At 38.6% G+C, this 27,272-nt stretch overlaps 1 protein-coding gene across 9 annotated transcripts in view; it reads left to right on the top strand.

Annotated features, from left to right (window-relative positions):
* Positions 1-27,272, top strand: part of PTPRF (protein tyrosine phosphatase receptor type F) — a 624,376-nt gene that overhangs the window by 86,961 nt on the left and 510,143 nt on the right. For all 9 annotated transcript variants that reach the window (XM_087719818.1, XM_087719825.1, XM_087719822.1 and 6 more), the window contains exon 2: positions 19,674-19,757. The gene's annotated coding sequence lies outside the window, so the exon portion shown is untranslated. The remainder of the gene's footprint in view (positions 1-19,673; positions 19,758-27,272) is intronic.

Genomic DNA, 27,272 nt, shown 5'->3' with positions numbered 1-27,272 from the left:
TGGAAAGATACAGGTTGATAATGAAAGTTGATGATAAAAGTTAATTTTTGGTGATTAATAAGTAGGAATTTCAGTATTTTGTAGATTGTTTTAGATTATCATTGAATGTTTATTCGCTAACATATAATTAACTATGACAACAATAATGAAATGATAACCTCAATTAGTATAAGTAACTTGGTTATAAATTGTAAATTGGGACTTGGTGAAAAGACCTATAAATTTTATTAATAAATTTTTGTTTAGATCTTGTTATAAAAGTATAATTCTTTTAGGTCTGAAGAGAGGAGATATGATATAAATAGTAAATAATTTTTGGTTAACCACAATAATAACAAGGAAATGTTAATGGATACTTTTGGTGATTAATAAGTAGGAATGTTAGTATTTTGTCAATTGTTTTAGATTGTTATTAAATGTACATTCGTTAACATATAATTAACTATGATAATAATGAAATTATAATCTTAATTAGTAAAAATAATTTGGATATAAATTGTAAACTAGGACTTAGGGAAAAGACCTATAAATTTTATTAATAAATTCTTGTTTAGATCTTGCTGTAAAGGTATAATCTCTTTTGGGCCTGATGAGAGGAGAGGTGATATAAATAGTAAATAATTTTTAGTTAACTACAATAACAAGGAAATGTTAATGTATAATGTTTAATGATGTGTGTGTGTGTGTGTGTGTGTGTGTTGTATTAGTAAAAGCAAATTGGATATAAGCTTTAAATTGTGGTTGAGGGGGAAAAGGGGGGGATGCTTAGATACCTTATTAACTGATTTTGTTTCAAAATATGTTATAAAGGTGTAATGTCATTGGAGGTTTATTGAAATTGTGAATGAATGCCAGTAGGTGGTTGTGTCTTTAAATAACAAATGATTTCAGATAAAAGCACGTTTAAATAATTGTAATTAAATGAGAATTGTGGTACAGTGATAGTAAAATACATAATTTTTTTTAATTTAAAATGTACAATTCAATTTGAATGAAGTATATGTAATGTTTGTGGAAGAAACACACGAAATGTATTTGTAACCAATCGACACGCTTTCTACAAGATGTAACGAAGGATGATTCTTTTTTTGTGTTTTTGTTTAATTAAAATAATAAAACTTTTCAACAACAACAAAAAAAAAAGAAATCATAATTGTAAACCCTTATTGATAAATCAAACAAGTCAGGCTTTTGTGACTTACCCCACTGCCTTGGCTATATGAAGAGTGCCCCCCAGAGTTTTGAAAAGGTGGCATTTTGACATGCATAATTCATCTTAAAGAAATGTGCTATCAAGTTCTCATTTCCTTCTGCATTTGTATTTTACATCTTTATTACTCTGCATCTTTGATAGCTATTTTAAAGGTACAGTCATAGATATAGTTTTAATCTGTGATTGCTATTTCAGATGAATCAGAGCTGTGTTTTTGTTCAGGTCCTTCAGTTTGGTTACAAAATGGAGATAGAATTGTCAGCATATCCACTTTTCTCTACGTGTTAACACGATTTTGCATTACACTTTTAAGTACAGTTTGGAGGAAGGGCATCAAATATATTTAACAAGCAAAACAAAATATTATTATTTTAAACCTTCAAAGTCCAGACCTTTATAATGAGTCAATTTGATTTTGGAATGCTGGATTAATGTGACCTCAGTTTCGAAGTGATTCAAATTATTCTAAAATAGGCTGTCTTGGTTTAGGCTATGGTTGCCTTAACATTTGAACTGCATCTGAATCTATGCTTTATGCCAATGTAAAGAATTGTATGTGTCTATATAGGAGGAATAGGGAGAAATAACTTAGCAGCATACATAACAATCAGTGGAACAGCTTGCCTCCAGAAGTTGTGAATGCCCCAACACTAGAAGTCTTTAAGATGTTGGATAGCCATTTGTCTGAAATGGTATAGGGTTTCATGCCTAGGCAGGAGGTTGGACTAGAAGACCTCCAAGGTCCCTTCCAACTCTGCTATTGTATTGTATTGTATAACTGTAAAATCAGGCTGATTCACTGAGATGGGAAAAACCGGAACTTTATTTATTATGTATATGCCTCCTTTATTATTTTTACAATTAAATCAAGACTAACATATCCAATGTACCTTGCTCCTATTTTCTTTCAATAGCAATCTTACAAGATAAGTAGGTCTTGAGAGAGAGAGTGATCGGCCCAAAGTCACCCAGTTTCCCACTTTTTAGCCAGGTGCTTAACCACTAGGCCATGGGTGTCAAACTTGTGTTGTCACATTGCCATCACGTGATTTATCACAATGTTTTTCCCCTTTGCAGAGCTGGGGTGGGTGTGGCCTGTGTGTGATGCATCCAGCTCTCAGGACTGCCAGTTTTAAACCCTTGCACTAAACCAGTGAAAGTGAACTTTTTTCACCTCGGGTGTCAAAAGTGTGTGCCCACCCCATAATTTAATACCCCCGCTCATGCGCCCATAACCCCACTGCTGCTCCATTCATGCACACATGGCTTTCCTGGAGCCTGGGGAGGGTGAAAACATCCTCCCCACTGCCTGGAGGCTCTCCAGAGGCCAAAAACAGCCCATTTTCTGGCTTCCGGTCGGCTCCGATAGGTCCATTTTTCACCCTTGCCAGGCTCCAGAGGCTTTCTAGGAGCCTGGGGAGGGCAAAAAACAGCCCAACACGCAAACCAGAAGTTTGGGAACTGACTTCTGGATTGTCTGTTGGGACGTTTTTCTCCCTCTGGAGGCTTCAGGAGGCTTCGCCTCCAGAAGCCTCCAGAGGACGAAAAACGGCCCAATGTGCAAATTGGAAGTCCGTTCCCGAACTTCCTGTTTGCATGTTGTATGGTTTTTTACCCTCCGGATGCTTCTGGAGGCTTCAGGGAAACCTCCAGAGGGTGAAAAACTGCAGAAAATCAAGGTCGAAAATCAGCTGGCCACCACAAATATACGTGTTGGAGCTGATTGGGCAATGCCTCGCATGCCCTCAGAAATGGCTCCGCGTGCACACATGTGCCATAAGTTCGCCATCATGGCACTAAACCAAACTGGCTATCTTGATGGTACAGTTAACCCACAGTGCATGAAGCATTGTCTTCTGTTTCTCCATCCAAATCTATTTGTTTTTTGGCTCTTCCTGCACTAACAGAGAATTCAAATGTGAAAAAATGACAAAATAAAGTGCCAGTATTGTCAGTTGCAGTTTAGAGCGATACCAAGAATCTATGCTGACTTTTGACCATTTCTTCTAGCGTTTAGTCTTATTTGCAGAGATTAATTTACAAAGAGCAGCAGCAACGGTTAGCAAGATGATGAAAAACTACCTGCTATCTATAGTCTCAGTCTTGGTGTGCCATTGATAACCGATTACAGCTACTTACTTAGTTTCAGAATTATCAATTCTAGAAATGTAGTTTCAGAAATATAAGTTCTAGAAATAGCTAAACGCCAGGAAATTTGATGGAAGAACAGTGGCTTCTTCCTGATTCATGTTAGTTATTTATGGCCAATGAGTTTTATTTTGTGCCTCGACATTGGTGATACCACCTGTATTATAGTAATAGACTTTGTTTCCTAGAAATTTGTACCATTACAGCCATAGGGATTGTTGATATGCCTTTTCACATTATAGAACTTCAGCAGTGTACCCTCAAGGAAATGTCAAAATTCATCGTCAGTTGCATTGTGCTGCTATAAAAGTCAGTGCTGCTGAATTGGAGTATATTAATTGAGGTTATAGATATTCCGTAGTAGCTAAATCTAGGGTTGGTATTATCATCAACACATGTGAAAACATATCTGAAAAATATTTCTGTTTAAATTTGTATTAATAATAGTTTTCTGCACCGTTTTTATTATCTAGAAATAAATTGGATGCAGGAATTATATAGTGTGCTTTGCTGTGTCATTCTTTATCTGATTTCAGAGTCTTGTGGGACACAGCTTTTTTTAAAGAATTGTGAAGTATTGATCAGGGCATAGTATCTTCACTCTGGTGCTTGCTGAGAATTTCACTTCACTGTAAAGGGCTTCACTGTGCTAATCCTCCTTACACTGCAGTACTTGTCACCTGCCTGATAGGTGTTAAATACTGCATTGGAAGGGGATTATCACCAGCTCTTTTTGCTCTGGCAGTGTAAGGAAAAAGAAAGCTTTCTCGCTGTTCTCTCAGGGTTGAGTAAGAGATTCCCAATAGCATGATTATGTATGATGTAGTAATAGTTTCCAAAATGCTATATTAAACATGTGTTACCCCTTGTTGGCAAGAAGGATACATCCAAAAAAGTAATGTATTTTTCAAAATGTGAATGTTCCAAATACGCTTTCTATTTGCAGTATGTAAAATGCAAAAGTTCAAAAGAGAGAAGGGAAACTTGCCAGGCATAAGCTTGATTCTCACATTATGAAATTACAGTTTGCAAACAATTACTTCTATAGGCTGTATTAGTGCTCCTTTAAGATCCCCCCCCCCTAAAGTAGAAATAGAGCACTCTTGGAAGTAGGATCAAAATGTTGAAGAATTTGAGCTCTCTTCATTAAATATTCTTAATGATTCTGTTTTTTGTTGCTAACCAGTTTTTAAACATTTCCATACCTGTTAAATAAATTCAGAGATTAGTCAATTGAAAATAAATATGTATTATTTCTCATTCTTTCTTTTTATTAAGAATGTGCTTGGGATCAAGGAACAATAGCAATAGCAATAGCAGTAGACTTATATACCGCTTCATAGGCCTTTCAGGCCTCTCTAAGCGGTTTACAGAGAGTCAGCATATTGCCCCCAACAATCTGGGTCCTCATTTTACCCACCTCGGAAGGATGGAAGGCTGAGTCAACCCTGAGCCGGTGAGATTTGAACCGCTGACCTGCTGATCTAGCAGTAGCCTGCAGTGCTGCATTTAACCACTGCGCCACAAGTATTAGTGGCGTGCAATGTTAACAAAGAATTCTTGTAATTTTTGCTGAAACTGGCACTCAAAATTTAACAGCTGTGTGTGTACAAGACGAGTGGGGTGATTTATAAGCCAGTAGGTAGATTTGTTATATGGAAAGAGATCTGTTAAGGTGTGAAGTAGAATGTGCAAGGTACCATAAATGAATAGCTGATATATTAGGCTTCTAGTATTTTACTATTATTTTTCTTCAGTTTTCTAAACAATTCCAGATGGTTTATATTGTTTATTCTCCAAAAGCAGCCCAAGGTATTATATAATTCAGAATATGCAGAATCAAGTACCATTAATACATAATAGGCATGGCATGCCTCAAAAGTGATTCAAACATGGTGCTTCAGAAGACATAGGAATACAAGTTCAGAACTACTTAAGAAACCTGAAAAAAGGCTGTTTTAATGAATTGACTCATTTCTCAATCCTCGTATTTAGATGCATTGCTCCATTTTTCTACTTCCAATTGTACCTCTGGAGATTGCTTTTGGAGAGGTATCGCAAATTGAAGACTGCACTGAGAACTGTGTCAGAGAACCAAAGAACTGGTGAATACACTGATTCCTTGGAACCTCTATGGATAAGGAGCGGAGAGGACAGAACATCACATACATATGCTCTGAATGTGCTCTCTGTGAGGAAACTGCACAGAAACAGTTTTCTATGGGTGTGAGTGACAGGAGATGACAAAATTAGCCATCTTACCACCACTGGGGAGGCTTTTAAAGGACACTAAGTTTTCAAAGCTTACCTTCTAATCCCTTTTGGAAATTGCTCATTAGTTACTTCTGAGATATTAGAGACCTTTGGAATGACAAGTTTGAAAATGTTGGGTGAGTATGCCTTTAATCCTGAACAAAAGAAAACTCTAATTATTAGCTTAAGAATTTAAAGAATTTGAAGTAAACAGCAAAAAAGTTAAATAAGATTTCGATCTTAGAAAGTTATAAATGGAAACTTTCACAATAAAAATTTGAAATTAATTATAAAGTACAAAGAGCTTTAAAGTACAAAGAGCTTTGTATGGGAAATAGATCCTGTTTTAGTTTTTTACAAGACACAACACAAAGAAATAATTTCATGATTTCAAAAACTGGACACTAGAAAGGACTAAAGATTATAGGTAGAGAGATGATATATAGGCCTGCAAGATGTTTATGACAAAAATACTGAAGGAGATTTCATTTGAAGAATGAAATCAGAAAATAGTAGCCACAATATCAACAAAGTAATGATGTTTGTTTCTATGGATAGTCTATCTCCAAAGATGTTATTGAAGAATTGTCAGATGTGTAACAAATTTTATCTGACAAGATAAAGATGGCATCGAAATTGGGTTTACAACTGACAGGTCAAAAGAATGATTTAGAAAAGGATATTTCACTGGATGACAAAAGAAATTGGCTAAGGTTTTGAAATGTAAGAAAGAAATACAAATGTATACCAAGGGACAAAGATGAAGTGAAGAGAAATAAAATCCTACAATAATATTTGAGCAAACTAAAGATTAAGATTGTTAGAAGTAACAAATAAAATGAAATATAAGGTTGGTTTATTTGGTCAAGGGTAAAATAAGTGATCCCCCCTTTCTGGACTTTCAGCTGACACCAGGACTGAAAACATGATGTTTTATGGATTTGTTTAGAGATGAGATATGGGATGAAAAGATACATGTTTATAACATTAAGAAGGGGTGAAGAGTTACTAAATTTGTTTATATTTCTGATGAAGGTTGGAAGTATCTTTTTTCTTTATTATATTCTTACTTTCTTCTCATTTTCTTTTTATTTCTTTTTCCCTGCACTGTTTACTCCTTTCTAATTTCTTTTCTTCCTTTAAATTTAGTTTGAATGAGAGAGAGAGAGGGAGGGAGGGAGGGAGGGAGGGAGGGAGGGAGGGAGGGAGGAAGACAGATACTGTACTTGCAGAGAGCTAAGCAGTGCTACTGAATCTTAGAATTGGACAACATCATTTAAGCCATCATGTTCAATGCAGGAAGCCAATTATAGAATATGAGACTGAGAACTATCTAGTCTCCACTTGAACATATCCCATCTAGGGGAGCCAGGCCAGTATCTCTTGGATAATTGATTCCTCCCTTCTAATATTCAATTGTAATATCCTTTTCTGTAATTTAAATCTATTATGCTGTGTTCAGCATTCTGGAAAGAAAGAAGTGGCTTTGACAGTCTTCTGTGCTATCTAGTTCTGATAAAGAAATATCTGCAGGAAAATCTGTCAAGCTGTATCTTTCAATAAATCTGTAGCTTTACAAAACAAGCAGATACAAATTATGTGTGATATAAAGCTAAACACTATCTGCAAATTATATTGTTTTCATATTTTGAATCTGTAAACAATTATACATAAATAATGACCATGCATTTACATTTATTTGGTACTATGTGGAAGTTGTATTAGCTTTTGTTTAAGCATATGGAGATTCTTAGAAATTTGTTAAGTTTTGGACATTTTTGCATAAATATTACCTAAAATGTGATCTTATCTGCACACAAGGTCTTAATTTAGATAAAGAGAGCCCAATTAAACAAATAAGTCCAAACATTACAACTGTTCATTTATTTATTGGGAAAAATGATTGAAAGCTAAAGAAGCATATGAACCTTTAGGAGTATGAATTCATATAAGCGGGAAATTAGGGCCAGATGTTTCAATAAATGGAATGATAAGTGTGAATGTGGGAGGATTGCCTAAAACAGTGTTTTTCAACCACTGTGCCGCGGCACACTAGTGTGCCATGACATAGTGTAAGGTGTGCCGTGGGAAAATTACTTTATATATAGTCAATATAGGCACAGAGTTACATTTTTTAAACATTTTTTAATGGTGGTGTGCCTCGTGATTTTTTTCATGAAAAAAGTGTGCCTTTGCACAAAAAAGGTTGAAAAACACTGGCCTAAAAAACCAAATTTCTGGGTATAGATGATCAAAGCTTGATCTTCACAACACAGTGCCCACTTGATTGCTAGAATATGATTCTCTTCATTATAAGATTGGGATTCATCCATCATTGATTGGCCTTTCCTAGGTCAGTTATTGTTCATAACAAAGAGATTTATACTCATTAATTTAGAACCTGGTTATAACAATCGGCATATCTGTCTTTTGGCTATAGTTGCTGGTGAACTGTCAATTTTACATGTTAACATCTGTGCTACTGATTTAGTTAGCAAGAACAACAGTAATGCTGGGGCATCCAATGGCTATTATAAATGAACTATCCTTTTTTCCTTAAAATCACTGTTTCTTTTTTTGCAAAAATTTTTATTGAGAATTATAAATGAAAATAATATTAAAACCATTGTTTTCTAGCCAAAAACACAATAGAAAATTTAATTGAAGTAGAAGAAATTGAAAGGAAATCATAATAAAATGTTGTGGAACTTATTGTGGACATGTCAAGCTCTTAAGCTTTGCTTGACTTGATAGTAATTTATTAGATTATTAAGACTACTACAAGATGAAAACCAATAAACCTATTAGAAGTGATAATAACCAGGTATGGTTAGATTGAGTGATAGACATTCATTGGTGTGGGGTTTCAAGGCTGGTATGTATTGCTGGAATAACTTCTGAACAGCACTGTATGAAACAAGGAGTATAGGCTGATGTTTCATTAGTAGTAGTGACAGTGACAGACATGATGAAACAGTATCTTAAATTTTGAGCCACTGTTGAATGACACAGTTGGTAAGCGAGGACCATCTGTAAAGTAGATACTCAGAATTATTGTGTAGTGTTTGTTAAACATGTTTTATGAAAATATATTTAATGTTAATCTATGATTTGGTATAGTTTTATGGTGTAGTAATAAACCTACATTTCCCTTCATGGTTTGTGAGGGGAGAAAAAAGGAAGCAGATTTCCCGGTTACTGTTCTTAAAAAGAAGTTCTTCCATATGTTCTGTCATTTCTGCAAAATTGCAGTAACTTCATTTGGGAAATATAACTTTTTTTTTTTTTTTTTTTAACAGTTTAATGGTTTTATTTCATTTTCATTTTCATTTTATACAATCACTTATATACTGTGCATAAAAAAAGAAAAAAGGAAAAAAAAACCCAACATAACACTTCATTCCCCCATACACCCTCTCTTCTCCCCCTCCAACTTTCCTTTCACCCCTCCAGCATTCCCCTCTTCTACTTCCCTACCCCCTCAGACATCTCCCCCTCCCTCCCTTTCACCCTCCTTACATTCCCTCTCACTCCCTCTTTACTTCTCCCTTCTCTTTCCCTCTTCTCCTCACTTTGGTGTATCCATACAATTCAATTTGTTTTTTACAATAAAAGTAGAAAAAGAAAAAAGGAAAAAAAAAGAAAAACGAGCCGCAGCACACAAGTGAATTCTTATTGTTCTAAGGATTGAAACTGTAATTCCACCCTCCCCCCTCCCCCCTATAATCCCCCCTCCCTAACCCCCTTACGGCTTCGCAGGTCCCATGCCCGGCATAATTCTTTAACAAACATTTGAGTATAATAAGGCCAGCTAACTTTAAAATTAAAAAAATAAGATAAAAGTAAAGCCAAAAAGAAAAAGGAAAAATAGTAGAAAATAAGAAATAAAAAAAAAAAACACCCACACTCACACACAAAAAGAAGAAAGAAACAAAAAGGGTCAATAAACCCACTACGTTAACACAGCTTCCCATTATCTGTAAATCTTAAACAATGTGACTCATTCCAAATTTCGATTATTTTGCTACTTGCAGGGTTTCAAACTGTATTAGAGCCAGGTAAATTGATCAATTAGAATTCCCCAACTAAAAGTCTCCTTGCTTTGTCTATCTATTCAGACCTTTAATTTATCTCTTTTTTATCCAAATATCCAAACCTTTCTATAACACCATTAAACTCAAATACTTCTTTCATTTTTCATTTCCAACACCTCCCTTTCTATCCTTACCCACCTCCACATATAAATTTTTTACCTTCCACCCTGCCTTTATCCATATCCACATATATATTTTATCCACATTCATTGCTCCTCCCATGTTTACTCCACTTTCCTGAAGATTCTCCGACCAATCTTTCTTAACCTTATATTGATATAGCAACTCAAACAAACATCAGCTTGCGTTCTAGCCCCAGGTAATCTAATTAAACTTTCGCTGCCCTTCCCTCTCCCACGCACCTCCCAACTCCGTTCGTCCCAAACCGCAACTCAAAAAGATCACAATTTCCGCTCTCCTCGCCTAAGAAAATAGTTCATGCACAATTTGAGTTAGAGTTCAGACAAAACTTCTGTACAATATATGTCCACAATCAGCAACGCTTCTTTCAGTCTCCATGTCTCATCATCGATATGCCACTTTTCCATTTTATCTCAGACGGAAATCATAAAACTTTAAAAACATCGCTTAGTCTTTATTCTTTAGTCTTCTGCCCTTCCGGAAGAGAAAAGCAACACCCTCCGCCTTGTAGCCACGTGTCTCGCTGTTTGTCTTCTCCTTCTCCTTGTCTCTCCCCAGATCCGGATGAATCAGGAAGTCCCGCCTTCAGGGTCTCGTAGTAAAATTTTCGGGCTTCACAGACGGAGTTAATGCGGTGTTTTTGGTTACCAAATGTAACTGTAATACCAGCTGGGACTTCCCATTTGTATGAAATCTGAGAGTTTCTGAGTTCTTCGGTTAAGAAAGCGTACTGTCTTCTTGTTCTTAATATTTGAAATGGTATCTCTTTAAAAACAATCAAGTCATCCCCATCAATTCTCAACCTCTTTCCGTAGAGCCTCTGTATTATCTCATTTCTAGCTTCCCTTGTAGTAAAGTATATTATTATGTCCCTCGGAAGCTGTCGCTGTTTTGCTACCCAGGAATTCTGGCGGTAAATTCTTTGAATCTGCCAATCAAAGTTAAGTCCCGGACTTCCCACCAAGCGACTGAAAGCCTCAAAAAATGTCTGTTTCAAATTCTCCTGTTGGTTTTCACGCAGTCCTCTAACTCGTATAGCAAAGGCAGTCTTGTTATAATTTATCATGACAAGTTCTTTTTGGGCAGATTCAATTTCCTGTTCTAACGTTTGAATTTTTGATATCAGATTAAGGTTAGTTTCTTCCAAAAGTTCCAATTTGTCCTCCGTTTCAGCAATATAATCTGTCATGACTGTCATTACTCCGATCATATCCTGCTTTGCCTGAGCAATTTTAGCATCAAATTGATCACATAAATCCGATATCAGTTGATTAATCTCCTGTCTGAAATCATTAAGCGTTTTGAGAAGGAATTCTTGTGTTAGCAAATCTCCCGTGGAGGGTGTAGGAGACAAGGGTAGCGACTTCATAGCAGTTTTTGGAGATATGTTGTTAAGGAAGCGCTTCTGTTTAGGTTTGGGAGCCATTCCAAAATAAAAATAAAAGACAAGCAATCAAGCGAGCCAAAAATCAAAGTCTGTGCTCCCCTCAGTTAATCTTTTAGCAATTAGTACGGAGAAGCCTTCAGGAGGGTAGGGTCAACTAGCTACGTCAGATCAAACACAAAAGCTACGAGATCGCCATCTTGTGACGCAGCTAAAAAAGAAAGGGAGCCTTTTGCGAAATTGAAGCTGGTATTTTAAATAGTAATAGAAGAAATTCCTCGGGAATGGTCCCCGCCCGGATTGGCTTTTAAATAGCTTAGCTTTGTCCTGGGGGGGGAGGCAATCTGCCTAGGCTGCAAAAAAGGCAGCGCGGAAAACTGGCCGGAGTAAAGGCTCAGCTAATGTTGAACCTCTTCTCCATTCACAGCAAAAAGAAAAGCTATGAATTACAAAGAGATCCTAACGACTGACCTTCTCCCTGCCCCTTTCTGCCAGAAAGGGGAGATATCTATAGATCTTATAAGATATACGAACCAGAGTCCTGGCAGGAGCTTTGTTGAGCTCCCGACGGCGGCAGCTCCTCCCCTCGAAGCCGGGAAATATAACTATTGTAGTACTTAGCTCCTGCCTTACTAGGGCAGATGAATTGTCCAGTTCACTTCCTCCAGTGAATTTTCCCATTAGTGATGTAACACAAAGATGGGTTGCCAATTTCTTTACTACTGGTTTGGCGAGCTCCTGTGCTCGCACGCAACACTTCTGTGCATGCGCAGAAGCGTCTGGGCAGATGGGTGGAACCTCCTGCTGCCGCTACTACCGTTTCGGCCGATCCAGGCCGAACCAGCAGCAACCTACCTCTGATGTAACAATATTTTATGAATATGTGGGACTATGATGAATACAATCCACATTGTCAGAATGTTTTTATTAGACCAATTCAAGATCACAGAAAAGCGTAGTAGCTAGCATTCCCCCTCCCTCCAAATGATCAGCCTGAATTGTTTGTCATGGGTAATTACTGGTAGCAGTCAAGACTTTAAAGATTGCTATTATGTCAAAACCACTGTTTTCTAAAATATACTGCTCTGAGAACAAAAAAAGGGTATCCAAAATAATATCTTGTTTCTGTAGCAGAAATATGTGTATTAAAAAAGGGAAATGACCTTCCTCTGTCCTTCATTGTTTTGATTATCTTTGGTAACTCTTTCATCTCCTTCAGCAAGATGAAGGGTGTAGATCTTTCAAAATGTTTCCCCATATATAAGCCTCTTTAGGCTTCTAATTGCCCTTGGAACCTTTTGTATTTTTACTGTATGAAAGACAGGGTTTCTCAAAAGCAACTTTTAAAAAGCTCTCATGCTATTTGTATACCTCTGCATCACATCCTATGAGAGCAGATGTCTAGACCTCCATTCTGCTCTTGTTTCTGGCTGGGTTGGTATGAATAACTAAAAGAAAATTAGTTTAATGCAGCAATTGCCAAATGTCAGATAGCTCTGATTGAAAGATTATAGGACAGAGTTAAGAAATACTATGAGTAAGAGGCAGGGGTGAGATAAAATTGCGGTTTGTTAATTGATGCTAAATCAGTAGTTTTAATGAAATGTTGATGGGCTTTTAAATTAAACAAAAAGCTATTACCATCTAGTTAGTATTTTGCAAATGGCTGTGAAAGGAATATAGTATCTGTCCTTGAGAGAGCAGGTCAACTTTTGTGCTTTCCTCTCAGAGTTGACCAGCTTGATAAATTAATATGATTAGCTAGAAGACTCAGAATTAGAAAAACTTAACAGAATTCCACATTCACAACAATTTGGATCACTTGGCAGATTTGAGTAGAATGCATTTCCGTCCCTTCCTCCCTGCATATTAATTATAAATTTTAAAATTCCTAGAATACAATAATTTATTTGACACCTGATGAGCAGATGGATGAAAGAATGTTGCTGCTTGACCTTCACTATAAAATTTCCATGATAATTTTTGTCTGAGTTTTTGCTCCCCCCCCCCCTTTCGACTCAGATTATTCTTATATCAATATATCTGAATAAGGCTTTGGCTAATTTTACCAAATTAGAAATGTATTTAGAATAAATACGGTTCTAGGGCTTGTGGAAAAATGTTAGTGAAAGGAAAATATTTTACACTTTGGGGAAAAAAATGAATTCTTTTTGTAGCCTTCTAACATCCCAAAAACTGAGTAGACGTTTATTTGTTTATTATTTAAAGGTTTCAATAACTTCTGCACTTGTATGCACAAACAACAGGACCTTCCGCTGACACCATGGCTGGGCACACGATATATAAAGGGTAGACAATTGGATAACCTTTTTAGTAGCCATGCAAGCCATCCAAAGAACATGGATTCTTTAATACTTAGGAAAAGATGCTTTGCTCATGCTGATATACTATGTTAAGGAATGCTTCTGCAAGGTCTTATATAAGTTCTGATATTTAAAGGAAATACTATCAACAAAAGAAAGGAAAACATGGTCAGTGAAAGACATTAACAAAGATCACAAATAAAGAGGCAGTTTTATTGCTAAATATGCTTCATTGAACGTCTCGACTTTGACTTCAAAACTGGAAAAGTAAAGAGAATGATGGTTTAGGTTTATTGGTTAAATTTATACCATTGTAATAACTACTTCAGTCCAGCTGAATAATAAAGGAATATTTTTGCCATCATAAATTTCATCTGTAATTTCCAAAAACCCTTGTTTATTTGAATAGCATCTCTGATTTATTATGGTAAATAACTCATAGCCAAAGTGAAATATTTTTAGTTATAATTAAATAAGATATTAAGTGATTATTCCTAGTAAAAAAACAACATGTGATTTGGTATGTCTCTGAAACAATGTCACTAACATGCAGGTATTACTTGGTGTTCCAGTATAGCATATAACCTGCTGTAACCTTATTCTTATATATTTACAGCAATTTTGCTACTTGTTATGCTTGATTAATAGGGGACAGTTTTTGTGTTGTTCTTCATTGAAATTAAATAGTAAGTTTGGCATCCTTAAACTTATAGTATGAAATCTTTATCACCTTTTGGTAAAGATACATAAAGGATCTCTCAACAGTTTGGGGTTGGAGTGGGCTCAGTCAGAAACTAAGAGTCTGAATTTTAGCTGTGATAATGAATTCACTAAGAGAACAAAAGCCAATTCAGAAAACTATTTCCTTTATGTCCTCCCACTGAGATGAACTCTGCTGAATAATCATGCATAAAACTGATCAGAAATATATGGTTCTGCTTTTCCCCCTATCTTGCACTCCAAAGGGTTTTGGCATAGAGTGGGATGAAACCACTTACTGCAGTTCTAATAAATATTGGAATGGATTATGAAAGTCATTTTTGAAGGGGAAGGATTTCAAGATCTAAAGCAGCAGAGTTATAGCAATGCAGTATTTAATGTATCCTGATGACCCTCCAATATAACAAAGGGGATATTATTTTATAACACTCCAGTGAAAAGTAGATTGTCAGTTCTGCATCCAGTTGATTTCCTTCCTAAAGGAGCATGGGCATGGGATTGAAAGTGATGATGGTTTGATATAGTGCTTAATGGAAGTTGTGACTTTGGACGGATGGATTTTATAATTGCATCTTAGTGCCATTATCGTCATCGTCGTCATCATCATCATGATCATCATCATCAAAGTTGTGGAGATGTCTTAAATTTAATCCATTTATTTAGACTTATTTTTATATATTCTTGGATGTGAGAGACTTCTGTCAGACAGTATTTATTTTTGCATACTTAGGGATGGTTTAGAAATCCTTCAAATGTGTGAAAATGGTTATCACAAATTTTTGAACATTTACTGAAATGATCCATTCATGATAAATGCCATTTCTGTTCTTCTGAAAATCATTTTGCTTTAGTAAATTTTAAAAATGAAGATACATAAAAACTATATAGAGAAATTAATTTAATTATGATGAGTCACCAGCACTACAGTCTGCAAGATCTACAATGTAGAATTGTGAATGCAGAGATAAATGGTCTATGTTGATCTTTAACATTTTGAATGTTTATTTGTTACTGCATTTTATATAGTCACTTTCATAATATTCTATCATTATCATAAATTACTTAGGTAGTATCTATAGATTACATAATTTATGGCTCTGATGCTCTTTTCCATTACATTGCCATTGATTCTGTATTCTTGTTTTTCAGTGTGAATTTTTATGACATACTACTTTAAAAGGGTATAGCAGGGATAATTTATGGAAGCAAGTAAAATATTCTACTAAACTCTGTTTTCATATGACAACACGGTTACATTTATTGCACAGTTTAATTACCTGAAATTGCTATTCAATTTTTGAGTTGGGTTTGTACCAACAATTTTGTAACTATTTTTTAAAAAATCTCAGTCCTCAGTGTGCCAGTATTTTTCATAGTTTTTATAATTTGTTTGGGTAGAGATATTAGAGGCAGGAATGGAAAATACTGTTTCCTTTTTTGTGTTTGGCTTTAAAAAAATCTAAAAGACTAAAAATAAAAGGAGACAGTGGATGCTAACTATGAAATATTTAAGCTTGTAGTTTGATGTATAATCTTAGCATTTTCATTTATCAGTCCAATTAAGAACTGATTTTAGTCATCTATTAAAATATATTATTATAATGAGAATTGAAGGCTATATTTAGTGTGTCAATATTTTAATGTAAAGCATTTGGCATCTATCAGCATAATATTCTGCCTTTATCACCTCATTGAATTTGCTAGAGGAATGTTGATAGAATTTGCACAGCATCATTTAATCTCCTTTGTCAAATTATGAAGTTGTTATTGATTTCAAACTGTTGGTTAGCTTCACAGAGTTCTTTGCATCTTCATATTTTTCATAGGGATTCTCTTGTTATTTTACTTGTGCTAGAATTGCCAATTAGGAATAGATGTCTTGAAGGGGGGGTGGGGAGTACAACAAATACATTATCTCTGCAGGTCATGATCTACACTTCATTTTAAACAGATATTTTTCTAACCCACAGTTATAATTAAATAGTGCCTAAAATGGGTAACTTAAAGCATAATAACATCTCACAGGTTGTTTGTAGATTTGGGGAAAAGAGTAGGATAGCCTAAAATAATTGATTTCAAGGATGAAATCATGTTTTCTGAGATTCATTCACTTGCATTTAATTTTAGTATCATGTGTAGCTTCCTTGTAATCACAGATACATGCATATGGTTGTTTGTGTTATTGTTTTTAATCTTGCGCACGTAGCCACATTACATTTGATAAACCACTTAAGTAGAATAACTGAATGAACCAATATGAAGGCATATTTAAAATGGCCTGCCTTTTAGTTACAATATTTCTTACATGATTGCTTTCATCTTTTGTTGTAGCAGCCCAGAGAACACATATTTACTTATATGCCATAAATAATATTTTGAACTAAAGTTTATCAAGACTATTTTTTCAGATAAAAAAATTAATTACCCATAAAATTGAAGGATACATTATTTTTGTGATCATTCAACCTATAAGAATTGAGAATTGGCCATACATTCCAGGCATCTTTCACCCTTTTCCTTTCTTTCTTTGGTCCCACTTTTCAGGATGAATTGTGATAACATGTCTCTTTGGCAGTGCTCTTAACTTGCATTATTTTGGTCTGCATTATTTTTATTAATAACAGTGAAGTGCAGCTATGATTTCATAAAGCAACAGAATCTTGTTCTTTCATATAGAAACCTTAGTTTCAAAAAGTCATTGGTCATTTATTTGGCTGAAGAATGTGCTGAAATGTTCTCCCTTAAAAAAACACTAGACTTCCTTCAAATTAATCAATAGATAGTAACTGTTTTAACTATATTATTGATGATAGCCATATTAATAGTGAATATCTCTCTTACGCTAAAAAAGTTGCAGTAAAACCAGGAGAGGATTGAGTTTCTTGTACTGATCCAAAAATATTATATCAGCCATAATAAGAGATTTGAGATGTTAATTTTAAACATGGTTTTAGCAGAGCATGGATGAACGTCCTCTTCCCATGCTTTCTTCTTAATTAATTACAAGGAGGATATTAAACGTATTTGTTTCAATTATGCTTTATAGCTGACGTGGGAACCATCGTTATATGTAGCTCATAAATCATGATTTCTGAGAATTTTATTTTGGTTTAAATTAATAAAATATTAGAATATTTTTGGAGACGGTGGTAATGCATTGAGTTAGACACAGAAAAAGAACATTTTAATGTGATGTTTAAATATAATTTTAATGAATATTTATTATGCAGTATGTAAAGTTAATGCTCATGCATTTTAACAACTTTTAGAGTGAACCTGAAAAATATGGAAGCATGAAACATGTATTGGTTTTATACTAGTTCCTTCTAAAGGAAGTGTTGCTATCAATTCCTAAACCACCATTTTACCAAATAACAAAATAAATGGTTCTGAAGTAAAATATAAAGTATATCGTTACTGAAATTTCAGTCTTGTTTTAGACAATTTGTAGAAAAATAGTTTTGACTTTTCTTAAATACTTTAATTATATATATATATATATATATATATATATATATATATATATATATATATATATATATATATATATATATATATATATATATATATATATATATATATATATATATACACATACATACATACACACACACACACACACACATACATACATACATACATACATACATACATATATATACTTTAACCCTGAAAATATAACATCTTTGAACATGAATCATATGGAGAAGAATTGAATAAATCTAGGTAAGATCATAAGTGATTCTTGCTATTAATTCTGGATCTCATTTTCTTCAGAGACAATAAATATAGGAAGTAATTGATTAGAGTCCCTGTCGATGCATACTCAGTACTACAAATCTAGGTAACAGTTCCTTTTGCTGAAATTAATGTACTACGTTATGAAGTTCTACCATAATTCTTGCAAAGATTTCCAAAGGAAATTGTGCTTTGAATTCTCAACAAATGAGAAAAGCAATAGCAGTAATAGCAGTAGACTTATATACCGCTTCATAGGCCTTTCAGGCCTCTCTAAGCGGTTTACAGAGAGTCAGCATATTGCCCCCAACAATCTGGGTCCTCATTTTACCCACCTCGGAAGGATGGAAGGCTGAGTCAACCCTGAGCCGGTGAGATTTGAACCGCTGACCTGCTGATCTAGCAGTAGCCTGCAGTGCTGCATTTAACCACTGCGCCACCTTGGCTCAAGTACATATTATAAATAAAATATGAATAAAATGATGTTATAAACACTAAAATACTGTGGTGAAAAGAATCTTATTCATTCTGAACCCCAAATTGTACAAATTATATTTTGAAACTTTAGTTCTAGTCCCCTCCTTGGCTGCTTATGGCAGTTAAAGGCTGTGAGTCCCTGTACAACTGTTATAAGACTGCTGTATTAAGTATCTTAATTTGTTGGAAGATATGGAAATTATTGCTATGTGGCAATTGTATTATTGTTGTTTACTATTTTAATGTAGGTTTTGTAGGTATTATTCAAGCTATTTTTAAAAAAAATATATGCTTTAATTGTAAATATAATGAATCTGAATAAAATCTGTGACATACAGCTTGTTAAATAATCAAGTGTTGAATAAAACAGTTATATGCTAATTCTAGTCTAAATTTGATGTTATGTATTAATGTTCCTTGGATTTTTTCTTTGAATACAGTGTGATGAGTAGCATATGAGATACAATAAGTTGATTAAGTTTCAGTTTTTCTTTTCTGGAGTCTTTTAATTATTGGTTCTAAATAATTATGAGCTGATGCTCATATTATGAGCTGATACCGTATTTTTCAAAGTGTAAGACACATCGGAGTATAAGACGCAACAAGGTTTTGAAGAGGCAATTTTTTTAAAAAAAGTAGATAAGTAGATAGAGGGATAGAGAGGGAGAGAAAGAGAGAGAAATACAGTAGGTAAGTAGGGAGAGAGAGTAGTTAGTTAGTTAGTTAGTTAGGTAGGTAGATGAGGGAGGGAGGGAGATAAATACAGTAGGTAGGTGTGTCTTATATTCTGAAAAATACGGTATTTTCTGTTGTTGCACAGATCATCATTTTTCAGTGGGCCCCAAAAGTAAGGTTTATTGCTATGAAATTGTTTTTTGTTTCTAGTAGTGTTTGTTCAAGTGAGATCCCCATTGGTAAACTACAATTAGACTAGTTTCTAATTTGTGCTTCACTTATTTCTCTTCCCACCTACATCCTATCATTCTGAAAACCTCCAAGAAAGCTTGTAGGGTCTTTTAGCCATAAAAGCAAATTTATGTTTAGTATTCCTTTGGCAGATATGTGCTAATTCTGCATGTAGAGCTGTAACCGACTTAAGTAATGCTCTCCTGCAGATGGGTTGAATATGTAATTTTATGATGGTTTTACATATATATCTTTTTCTCTTTTTTATTTTATAGGGTACCACTTGAATGGGCTGATCAGTGTGAAAGGGACCTAGAACATTTGCTTGCAAAAGGTGCAAGGAGTTTTGCTGCATACAGGTGAGTATTAACTTATGATAGGCAGACAATCATGTTTTTGGGGTTGCTAATTAAAGATGTCTTTGTATTTAATCTATTTTCAAGTACTCTTAATTTTTTTAAGTAAATGATGTGCAGTTTTCCAGGGCGCTGCTCAGGAGAGTCCAAGCAAGGGTTAAATACAGCCAAACTGCCCAGAGCTGAATTGAAACTTAAGCCACGCCTCTGGTGCTGATTATCCCTAGATTTTCAATTCAGCTAGCCCAGTAGCACGCACTTTAAGTTTCTCTGCATTTAGTTTATTTGCTTGGACTTTCTTGAGCATTTACTGTGAGTATTTTCAGTTTAGGGGGTGATCAGGCTGAGTGAGTGTAATTAGATTTCCTTCATTCGTTTCTAACTCGCTCTTCAGTTCTCCGGTGTCCTGCTTAACTCCCAGGCGCCGCGGGGAACGCAGGCAGCTGCTGGACCCTCGCTGGGGAGGGGGAAAGCCCCGCTGAGGCTCCTGCGGTTGGCGTCCGTGCCTTTGGTGGCCGGCGTGCAGGAGCAGTGCCTCAGAGCTCCGGATGGTTTGGCGGCAACTTTTAAAGTAATTAGATCTTCCAGTCACCATTTTGGGAGCTATTTGCAGTTTCGGTTTCTGATTTCAACCTCGTGGCAGCTGCCTGCAGCCTGATTCACAGCAGGTGCCTCAAGGAGTCCGGCCTGGCTGGCAATTAGGTATATCCTTTTCACCTGAGCGGCAAGGATTGGGGCCGCTGGTCACAAGCCTCATTCCTGCAGTGCTGGGAGCTGTTAACACTCGCACTTTATTCCACCTGCTGGATATTGCTGCTGCAATCCTTTCACGTCTCTTCAGAGCATCTGTTAGTTTGCAGGACTTTTGCAAGGTGGTGAGTGGAGGTAGCCCCTGATTATCTTGGCCCACAGTTACTAATGTCTGAGCAGGCTCCCGAGGATTCTACCCAGGCAGGGGATTCCTCCAGGGTTTTCTCCAGGCAGGCTGGTGTGGCTGCCAGGGAGGCCATCGGGGGCTCCAAACCATACTCCAGGCCAGTCCCTAAGCAGGGATCAGGGCCAGACAAGGATGCATTACGCCGTCAAAAGGCCCTTGAAAAGCAATTCTCCAAGGCCCAGCACCAAATGCAGTCCTCCCAATCGGTGTCTCCTGAGGAACCCGCCATGGAGGTTCCTCCGGCCTAGCCAAGGCCTGTTTCAGACAGTGAGGATGAGGGCCGGGAGTTTTCCCCCACAGCTTCCATGTCTAGGGCAGTATCTCCAGGGGCCTCGATGGTGGATCAAGCTGATCTTTTCGCTTGCCCTTCGGACCTAAAAGGAGGCCCTGCCCCGGGTCCCTTGGCTCCCCAACTTCCTTCTTCACGGCCCAAACCCGGAGCTCGGCCCATGGAGGATCTTGGGCCTGATCTTTCAGTGGAAATGCAGGAAGTTATCAACAGGGCCATTTCCCAGGGCATCAAAGCGGGCATGTTGCACAAGGGCAAATGCACCCACAAGACTAAACACCTAGAGCCCCACCCAGTTCCCGTGGTTGCTTCTCCCCCACGTCCCCTGCATTTTCCCCACTCCTCTTCTGGTTCCAAGGCTTCGAATTGGGAGGAAGGGGATGACATTCTGCCTGTTCAGGAGGCTGAATTCTCGGGGGAGGAAGGTGCAGCGGCTCAAAAGCCCTCTTCATCGGGACTATTTAACATTGCAAATTTCAAAACCATTTTGGACAAGGCCAAGCTGGCCACCCATATGGGGTCCACTCCACCTGTTCAAGCTCCTGCTGAACTGGATGACTTATCTGGGGATTTGTTTGAGGAACCGGTCTCAATCCAGGAGATCATTCCTATTCCCAAGATGTTTCTTAATTTGGTTCAGAAGCAATGAGCCCAGCCTGCTACTATGGCTACCCCCTCTAACAATGATAAGAAGCTGTACACTGTGGATGCCAGCCTGGAGGATTTACTTAAGCTGCCTCCTATCGATCCTCCGGTAGCGGCCCTCACCTCAACATCGGTGCTATCGCCTGATTTGTTAGTGGGTCTTAAGGCTGAGGATAAGAAATCTGAGAATGCCTGTCATAAGACGCACCAGGCGGCTGCATGGGCAATTAAGACGTCTGCCTCAGCTTCCTTTCTTTCTAGGGCCGCTCTCCTCTGGTTGAGGTGGTTAATGGCGAGGGTTCCAGTTAAGGATACCAAGTTAAGGCAGGAGATTAATAAAATCATGGCTGCCACCGAGTATACTGCTGATGCCACCCTCAGTGCGGCTAAGTTCGCTTCTCGGGCCCTGGCTTCGAATGTCACCACCAGGCGTCTCTTATGGCTGAGGCATTGGAACGTGGACATGCATTCCAAGTGGAAGTTAGTTTCTGTCCCCTTCAAAGGGGTCAAGCTATTTGGGGAGGTATTGGATCCAGTCCTAGTGGAAAATAAAGAAAAAAAAGAAGGTGATGCCGTCGGTTTTTAAGAAATCCGATAAGAAGGGCTTTTACTCCTACAGGAAGCAGTCCTTTCGGAACTCGGAACCTTCTTCCAATTCTGCTCAGTCGCATCGCCCATTCAACCAGCAGGCGGACAGGTCTCAGGACCGTCAGTCCTTCAGGACAGGGGTCGCCAACCGTATTACTCCAGACGCCCCTTTCGGGAGGGATCTGGCTCCCGCCCTTTCAGAAAGTATAAGTGACTCGGGAATCAGCTCCCATAGGGGGGCGGCTCCAATTGTTTCACTCTTAGTGGGAGCAGGTCACGTCGGACCAGTGGGTATTACAAACGATCCGACTGGGTCTCATCCTAGAATTCCTCTCTCTTCCTCCCCGTCATTTCATCAGGTGTCCCGTTCCCTCGTGCCCTGACAAAAAATCCCTCATGGAACAGGAAATAAGACATCTCAGGGAGATCAGGGCCATAGAGCTGGTATCTCCAAGTCAGGAGGGGACAGGGTTCTATTCCATCCTGTTTTTGGTCCCCAAAAACTCCGGAGGGTGGAGGGGGATCCTAGGTTTAAAATGGCTAAATTAATCATGTCACCTATCGGAGGTTCAAGATGCAGTCCCTCCAGTCGATCCTGGGCTGCATCAGGCCAGGAGACATCTTAACCTCCATAGACCTAAAAGAGGCCTACTCCACGTACCCATCCGCAAAGCTCACCGCAGATACCTGAGGTTCACTTATGCCGGTCAGCACTACCAGTACCAGGCCATGCCGTTCGGCCTGTCATCGCCCCCCAGGACGTTCATCAAGGTCCTCGCAGCAGTGGCGGCATTCCTCAGGTTGCGACCACTAAGGCTGCACTGCTATTTAGACGATGTGCTCATGCAGTCATCACCCCCCAGCAGGCGGTCGAGGATCTGCAGTACACTATGCAGGTTCTCCGGAGTCATGGCTTTTCCATCAACTTGGAAAAGAGCCATCTTTGCCCCACCACCAGGCTTCAGCATCTAGGGGCCATCATCGACACCGTTGCCTGCCAGATCTTCCTATCACCGGAGAGGGTGGAGAGCCTCAGGGAGATGGCCATACAGGTACGGCGGACTCCTCGTGCCAAGATCGTGCTGCTGTCACAGCTCCTGGGCAAGATGATATTGTGCCTATCCATCGTTCCGTGGGCACGTCTTCACTCTCGTCCCTCCAGTGGCTCCTGCTGCCCTAACAAAGGATCAACAAGAGCAGCTCATCGAGGCTCATTCCGGTCTCCATGAAGGTGCGTCGCTCGCTCGGATGGTGGTTGTCTCCTGCCCTGAAGAAGGGGTCTCCGTTCAAGGAGCCGACCCAGCTCACCATTACGACAGATGCCAGTCTGTACGGTTGGGGGCCCCACTTCCACAACCAGATAGCTCAGGGCAGGTGGTCCTCGACCAAGGCATCGCACAGCATCAACTGGTTGGAGCTGAGGGCGGTCCGGTTGGCCCTGCTTTGATTTCAGACGGGCATTCAGGATCATCCTGTGCGGGTGCTGACGGATAACATCACGACGAAGGTGCATATCAACCGCCAGGGGGGCACGCAGTCCAGGTCCTTGATGTCAGAAACCGACAACCTAGGTCAGTGGGCGGAGCTTCATCTGCTGTCCATACAGCGGCCAACTCTCATCTTCCCAGGTTTTTCACCAGGTTCCACGATCCGAGGGGATAAAAGCTCTTCACTGCCCTTGGCTGAAGGAACTGCTCTTCTTGCCTCTTCTTCCCAGAGTCATCAGGAAGATCTTGGCGGAGGCAGTGGAGATCTTTCTGGTAGCCCCCTTTTGACCCAGGATGACCTGGTTTGCCGGTCTGGTGAGTCTGTCTGTCGGAGGATTCATGGCGGATTCCTCCACATGAGACCTCTCTCTGCCAGGGGGCCCTTCTTCATCCAAAGCCCCAGTGGCTACAACTAGCCATTTGGCACTTGAGAGGGATCTCTTAAGCATGGACAACCTTTCTACCAAGGTGATCAGCACCAGTCCTTTCACGACTCAGATTTACGACGCCACCTGGAGGGCCTTTGTTTCTTGGTGTTCCTCCAGGGGTACTTCAGCTTCTTCAGCTTCGATTCCTGTCATTCTGGACTTTCTGCAAGACGGCCTTCATAAGGGTTTGGCGCCTAACACTCTTCGTCATCAGGTTGCCGCACTCTCCACCATCCTGGCCCCTGAGGGTCACCTTTCTCTCAGCCGTCACTCCACCATTCGCAGTTTTCTCAGGGGGGCAACTAACCTGAGTCCCCCGATGGTTCACAGATACCCGAATTGGGACCTTAATGTGGTCTTGCGGGCTCTGGTCGAACCGCCATTCGAGCCCCTCCATTCGGCCAGCTTGAAACATCTGACCTTTAAGACCGTTTTTCTCATTGCCATCACCTCGGCTAGACGTAGCTCTGAGCTGGCTGCCTTGTCTGTCCATGAGGATTTGTGCTTGTTTCACCAAGACAGGGTGATCCTTCGGTTGGACTCTTCTTTCGTGCCTAAGATTAATTCCTGGTTCCACTGGGCCCAGGAAATCATCCCCCGTGACTTCTGTCCACGTCCGAGGCATCCTCCCAAGGAGTGCTGGCACAAGCTGGATGTTTGCAGGATGCTACACAGATACATCAAGTGTACGGCCAGTTTTCAACACTCTGAGTCGTTGTTTGTCTCCTTTCAGCCATCATCTCAGGGCAAGAAGGTCTCCTCATCTACGATTGGTGGTTGGCTTAGGGCCTGCATAGCTCTCACCCATGTTCTGCAGTCTCGACCGGTACCCAGTCGCATCACGGCACATTCGACCAGAAATGCTGCCACCACCGCGGCCTGGGCGACGCGGGCTCCTATTGAGGAGATTTGCAGAGCGGCCACATGGACTTCCTTATTTCCGTTTGTGCAGAATTATAAGTTAGACAAGTTTGCTTCAGTGGAAGGGGCCTTTGGGAGGCGTGTTCTGCAGGGTATTCATTCCAGTGGAGAGACCCTGACTGCTTCTGCTTCCCGCCCTAGTGACATTTAGCTTGGGTATGTCCCTTGCTTGGGTTCTCCTGAGCAGCGCCCTGGAAAAGGACCATTGACTTACCTGAAGGGTCGTTTTCAGGGCGCTGCGAAGGAGAGTCCACCCCACCCTGAGGTCTGGCTCCGCTGTTATCGCATTTGTTTCCTTGGATGTTCCAGTTGGACTTGTTCCGGTTGTGTTTCCAGTTGATCCAATGTTGGACTTCTCAGCGCACAACAGTTCCACGTCTTCATTGAAAAATCTGAGGATATTCAGCACCAGAGGCGTGGCTTAAAGTTTCAATTCAGCTCTGGGCAGTTTGGCTGTATTTAACCCTTGTTTGGACTCTCCTTTGCAGCGTCCTGAAAACAACCCTTCAGGTAAGTCAATGGTCCTTCTCAAGAAGGAAAAATCATGGCAGAAAAATAGAGCAAGTATGGAAAAATGGCAACAAAAAACAAATTAACTTCTTCTATTTTGGTTTAATCTTCAATTTAACCATTGAAAATTATAAACTGTGGTTTATAATTTATAATAGCTAGAAGAGGGCACACTTGACTTAGTATAAAATATATATTAAGGAAACACAGAATTAAAAGTTTTGAATTGTACTAAGAATGTTTTCTAGTTAATATAACAAATAAAAACACAGTGAAAGAACATTTAAGTCCTGATTTATATTAATGATTGTCCTATTGTTTTATAAGAAGGTTTCTATTGGAAAAGAAATTTCTATACTGGTAGAAGGGAATACTTGGGAGGTTTATTCTATATAGTTGTATTCTAGTCTTAAGAGTGGATAATTTTGTTTGCCAGGTATCTCTTGCTAATTTCTCAATGAATGTAATTTGTGAGCAGGCCAGTTGGGGAATGTATGTATTTGTTTTTAACTGGATTACTTAGGATATCTTAAAAGTATCCTAAGAAAGAAGAAAGGAGTATAAATAAGTACATAAGATGTTAAAATGCAGAAGCACACAGAATATTAACAACAAGGAGGAAAAAAGAAATTAGAAAACTTCCAGAAACTCTTTACAGAAAAGATGGTAAAAATAATCCAAGAAAAATGAAGAGTGATAAGAATAAGTAGCTGATATGTAGCTGATACCAGAGGACTGGAAAAGAGCTGATGTGGTTCCCATCTTCAAAAAAGGGAAAAAAAACAGATCCAGGAAACTACAGACCTATCAGCCTGACCTCAATACCAGGAAAGATTCTGGAAAAGATAATCAAGCAACGAATTAGCGAACACCTAGGAGCAAACAAAGTAATCACCAAAAGCCAACATGGGTTTGTCAAAAACAGATCATGCCAGACTAATCTTATTGCATTCTTTGATAATGTGCCAAAATTAGTGGACCAGAGGAATATCATCGATATAGTTTACTTGAACTTCAGTAAGGCATTTGATAAGGTAGACCATAACCTACTACTAGATAAAGTAGAAGAATGTGGGTTAGACAGCATCACCACCAAATGGATTTGTAACTGGCTGACTGGCACTCAACGTGTAATCCTCAATGGAACTGCATCTTCATGGAGGGAGGTATGCAGTGGAGTACCCCAAGGCTCTGTTTTGGGCCCAGTACTTTTCAACATCTTCATCAATGATTTGGATGAGGGAATAAATGGGGAACTCATCAAATTTGCAGATGACACCAAGCTGACAGGAATAGCCAACTCTCCAGAAGATAGGCTAAAGATACAGAAGGATCTTGACAAACTTGAACATTGGGCACTATCTAATAAAATGAAATTCAATGGTGAAAAGAGTAAGGTTCTACATTTAGGCAACAAAATGTTGCAAATTTAGGCACAGGTACAGTATAGGTGGTACCTTGCTCAACAGTAGTAACTGTGAAAGGGATCTTGGAGTCCTAGTGGACAACCATTTAAATATGAGCCAACAGTGTGCAGCAGCTGCCAAAAAGCCAATACAGTTCTCAATCAGAATCAAGATCACGTGAAGTGTTAATACCACTTTATAATGCCTTGGTAAGGCCACACTTGGAATACTGCATTCAGTTTTGGTCACCACGATATAGAAAAGATGTGGAGACTCTAGAAAGAGTACAGAGAAGAGCAACAAAGAT

The sequence above is a fragment of the Thamnophis sirtalis genome, unplaced genomic scaffold (assembly GCF_051295495.1).
Source record: "Thamnophis sirtalis isolate CommonGarterSnake01/CBP01778 unplaced genomic scaffold, rThaSir2_p1.2 scaffold_7, whole genome shotgun sequence".
Classification (NCBI taxonomy): Eukaryota; Metazoa; Chordata; class Lepidosauria; order Squamata; family Natricidae; genus Thamnophis; species Thamnophis sirtalis.
This window is presented reverse-complemented; position numbering and strand designations above follow the sequence as displayed.